The 5,177-nt window shown below is 40.4% G+C and overlaps 1 protein-coding gene across 1 annotated transcript in view; it reads left to right on the top strand.

The window, feature by feature from the left end:
- The window catches only part of LOC143293587 (uncharacterized), a 17,672-nt gene extending 16,237 nt beyond the window's left edge, over positions 1–1,435 (top strand). The window contains exon 10 of the mRNA XM_076604650.1: positions 1–1,435. This exon is cut by the window's left edge and continues 473 nt beyond it. The gene's annotated coding sequence lies outside the window, so the exon portion shown is untranslated.
- Positions 1,436–5,177: the final 3,742 nt, after the last annotated feature.

The raw sequence follows: 5,177 nt of genomic DNA, 5'->3' as shown, positions 1-5,177 counted from the left end.
CCCAACCCTCCCTCTGACCTGAAAACAGATCCGTGAACGTGATTCTTTTCTTTGGTTGATTTCGTGCAAGTTGATACTGAGATTTTTATAGGATGTTTGGAGAAGTAAATCATGCTAATTCGTGAAGAGGTGTTTGCTGGTGGTGGTGTTGTTGTTGGGCAGCGTTATCACAGATTATGGAAGATATAGCAAAACATATCACACCACGGGCAATCATAATAGAAGATGTAGCGAAACGATTTACCGTTATCACAATGGAAAACGTAGCGAAATATCTTAGAATAATCAAAATGGAAGATGTATCGAAACGTTTCAAAATGGAAGATGCAGCGAGCAGTTTCACTGTGGAAGGTGCAGCGAAACGCTTTGCCATCGTCATTATGAAAGAAAAAGCTTACCATTTCATCATCATCATAATGAAGAAAGCTAAACGTTTCACCATTATCATGATGAATATGTAGCTGAACGTTTATAAATCATCGCAATGGAAGATGTAGCTAAACGTTTCTAAATCATTGTAATAGAAGAATTATTAAATATTTCATCATGATCGCGATGGAACATGAAGCTAAACGTCTCTAAATCATCATAAAAGTAGATGTAGCTAAACGTTTCACCATGATCACGATGGAACATAAAGCTAAACGTCCCTAAAGCATCGCAATGGAATTTGAAGCTAAACGTTTCTAAATCATCGTAATGGAAGAAGCAGCTATACGTTTCACCATCATCGTAATAGATGTTGAGAAACCGTTCATCATCTCAACCAAAACCCTTATATATACAAAAAATAGGGGCGTGGCTGTATTCCTGAAATGAGGATATGAAATGATAATTCCTAGGAGATACAACAGAAAAAGATTCTGGTAATAACCATTATTGTGCTGTTTCTCTGTGCTTGGAGACTCGCGTGCAGGTTTAACAGTATCTTCACAGTCTGAACAGTCAGACAACATATATGGTACACTACCGTAAATGGACTATCATGCTTGCTCACAGTCCTCTGGAAGTAGATGGAAATTGACGAAGAAAATATTGACATCCGCTTTTCTGTCCGTTTCATTATCACTATTTGACCATTATTATTATAATGACTGTTTTTGTTGTTGCTTTTTCAGGAGAACTAGATACCAGTAATCAAAAACATGCTTGATTAAATACACCACCATATGTTTTACTGTTGCATTATTCCAAAATCGAAGCAGCTCTGGTGCTTTAAACAGCTGATTACAAAATTATGTATTTCGAAAATACATATATTATTCATGTTGATTTTTTTTTTTTAAGCCCTACGAAGTCCTTCGTATGATATTAAGATCTAGTTAAAAGTATTATTTGCAAACACCCTTTGTGGTCGATTTAGTTTATTAGTGGGATAATCAACAACAACAACGGAACAATTTGTTAAACGAGGTAATTTAAATATTTAAAGTTCTGGCGGCTGATGTATGTTCAAACTGTATGTGCCTGCGTGCGTGCATGCGATGTTCACAGTTGTGTCCATGTCAGTGTGTGTGCACGCATGTATGTGTGCGTGTGTATGTATGTTAGAGCGAAAGAGGGAGAGAGAGAGTGTGTGTGTGTGTGATGGAGAAAGGATGGTGGGGGCGCTTTTTCATGGCAACAGAGGGGGCTAAGCATGACTCAAATTCTCTCTCTCTCTCTCTCTCTCTTGTTCACTCAAAAAGACGGACTGACAAATACAATTTCATGTTTTTATTCAATCATCCAACATGAATAAGGAAAAAATGGGGATCGTTAAGGAAATGATACATGATTTAATGGCGTTTGACCGGTATACCCTTACCAAGTTCAAAAGGTGGAATATAATATGATACATTATGAAAATGTAATGTATATGTGTAACAGAATCAGACTTTTACAGATACCGCATTCAGTCAGTGTTTCAAAATAAGCTAACAAGATTTAGGGCTTTCTGCATCAATGAAAACTAGTTCTTTACAAGAGACAGACCAGTTTGCCAGTCAAATGCATTGGGGAAATAAATTCTGCAACTTACTAATACGCACATACTTTTGTCTGGGAAAAGACATTTAACTGTGTGTGTGTGTGTGTGTGTGTGTGTGTGTGGAGGTTAGTGTGTGTATGAGTAGGTGTGTGTATGTGTACGCGTACGCGCGCCTATGCATGTGTGTCCGTGCGAAAGGCGACAATATGAAGTTGTGTGCGTGTGCGAGCGAGCGCGAGTGCATGCACTAACGCCCGTGTGTGTAGGTGTGTTTGCATGCTTAATGCAATATGAATGTGTGGACGCGTTAGCTGTACATATCTAAAATGAAGATTGCACAAAAAGCACGTTACCTATTCCTTAAAAAAAAAAAAAAAAAAAAAAAAAAGAAGGAAAAAAGAAGAAGAAAAAAAAAAAGGAAACAGAAACGCACCTTGTTTAGGTTTTTCAATGGCTCTGTTTGAAATGAATAACTAATATCAATGGTAAGTTAACGATAATACGCCATCTTTATTGCCGGAGGAAAATGTTAACATCTTTATTCTGTGTTTTGGGAAACCATTCAGAATTCGCCAATCACGACATAAAGTATAATTTACCGGATTTATGGATTAAAAACACGATTTGTGTTCTTAAATGTCGCTGCTTACATGGAAAGGAAAGACCAAAATTTATTTTCGAAATATTTGTAGTTGCACATGTAATGACGTGACAGCTGAGGTAGCATTTACACGCACACATACGCACACGCACAAGCACATTATGTGTGTGCGCTTTTATGAACAAATACACTGGGGACGGCATGTAGGTAGGAAACAATATTTCACAGATTCGCAACATTTCTTTGGTTTTGATTACACAAAAATACACTTTGTTCATGAGCCAATCGTGCGGTGAAATATGGTGTGTGCAGTTTTTGGGGTACTGATCATGAAAGAACCACATTTCATTCCAGACAAAAAAAGAGAGTTATTCTCAGTTCAAGCTGTATGTTGGAGCAATGCTCGGGTTAAAAAAATGAGAACATATTATGGCGACACAGACTTACACAAATCTCCTAACGAAAGACTGCAACATCCAGACCAGACATTTACCCTGGAGACGAGATCTTTTCGCAAACAAGTCACCCCAATATTGGTGCGTCATGAAAAGAACAAGCTCACGCACAGACACACACGCGCTCGTATACACACATACCCCCCCTGTCTCCCCCCCTCTCTCTCTCTCTCTCGTTACATGAATGGAATCTTTCACTCACAGACGCTCCTTCACAGAAGATCAGCCAAAGAATGCAATGAAAGGTGTGCGATATCACGAAAATCGAGAAACATCTCGCATAGGTTTGTTATGCAATTTCCCAACACTGTGGGGAAAAATACATAAGATCCCAACATTTCAGAAATAACACAGCATGGCCATGTCTTGATTCTCCTGGCCATCTCCTGTTTTTTTTGTTTTTTTTATCACAGACATCCATAGACCATATTGGTCAGTTCTATGCCATGCCCCGTATCCACCCAGCACATGACAAGTGGAAAGCCCTGCTCCTCACAGAAAAACGTTGTTCACACAGTCAGTAATGTTGCTCCTGTACACAAAACGTACACATATTGTACACTGGTGTTCACAATACCACCACACTTTGCATTTTCGTTCCGGCCAAATGCTCCACCCCAGCGCCGTTTCTTCTGTTCGTTTTCAAAAGTGTGTGCCGCTTGCTTTTCCATCGTTGTGAGTCGGGTAAAGAGCTGTCACGTCCAGTACGTTTCAGTGGGAAAGTTATATCGTGTCCCACGAACCCCGTGTCCCCACACTGTCCGTAAGATCAAAATACACAAGCAGTTACCAGTGTAAGTCTCGAACAGCAGCTCGTACATTGCACACAAATCGCACTGAATCCCTTTAGCAGATTGTTCTTTCGGTTTTCATCTCCAGCACTTCCCAACACAGTATGTGCACAACCCTTGTCCAGTGATGTACTGCTTTGGCTGCTACTTGCAGCTCCACGTTTGTGGTGCTACACTGCTGATAAAACTCAGATATACCCACTTAAGTTGACCACCACATTCACAGAGTCATCATCTGACGTGTTACTATTGTGATGGAATCCTCACATCCTCCCAGTATGGCCAGCGACCGTTTCTAACGACACAACCACAAACTGACTGCAACGAGCCGATTAAAAAAAATGCGGGAAAATCAAAACAAAGCACAACATGACCAAAGGATGACAACACTGATTATGATGCCGTCTCATTTACAGCGTCCTAACGTTCACACCCAACGTGTGCCAGTCCCATGTGAGAGTGGCCTTTTTCACCAACAGCCACAAATGACTCGGCCACAGGAATTGGGAAGAACCAATTCACTGAAACGAAGAATGATACTTTACTGTGCCAACTTTTCATTTTATCACTGAATAATTAATTAAAGAAAAACATTCTGGTTCACAACTTTCATCTTCTTACTGAACACAGGTCAAAAAAGACCTTTCTCACTTTACATACATTTCCGGGGAATGCTTGAGAAGAAGTGCTTGATAATGGTTATGTAGAAATGTTTCATTCGTTGTATCTTATGCAACGACTACTATTTTCTGCTCTACCATTGCTTTGCCCGGTCTTCTTAACACGCAGACAGTTATAACCTAGTCCTCCTTTTCAAAGAAGCCTTTGGATCAACAGCATGTGGTGGATAAGTCCTCAGGCCAATGGTGAATCACGGAGAGATGTAACAAAATGATAGACCATTCAGTTTTTTTCCATCTGGCGCCCGACTCTAGAGTGGCGAGGCCATGTCACAGCCATTCCCGTGATGACCGATATCGGCTGTTGACTGTCACAAGCTTCAAACCTGGAACACTCTTCTTTTCTACCCGTGCACTTGCAGTTAATGGAGCGGAGATTAAAGACCTAGTTGCTGGCGAACTTATAGTTAATATGTTCAGGGCTGTGGTCAAGTTCTGGGCTGTAGTCAACATGTTCTGGTAGTCAACATGTTCAGGGCTGTAGTCAACATGTTCAGGGTTGTAGTCAAATTCAGGGCTGTAGTCAAATTTAGGGCTGCAGTTAATATGTTCAAGGCTGTAGTCAACATGGTTCAATGCTGTATGTTCAGGGCTGTAGTCAACATGTTCAGGGCTGTAGTCAACATGTTCAGTGTTGTAGTCAACATGTTCAGGGCAGTAGTCAACATGTTCGGGGCTGTA

The sequence above is a fragment of the Babylonia areolata genome, chromosome 19 (genome assembly GCF_041734735.1).
Source record: "Babylonia areolata isolate BAREFJ2019XMU chromosome 19, ASM4173473v1, whole genome shotgun sequence".
In the NCBI taxonomy this organism is placed as follows: domain Eukaryota; kingdom Metazoa; phylum Mollusca; class Gastropoda; order Neogastropoda; family Buccinidae; genus Babylonia; species Babylonia areolata.
The sequence above is the reverse complement of the archived record's forward strand: the minus strand, read 5'-3'. Positions and strand labels throughout refer to the sequence as shown.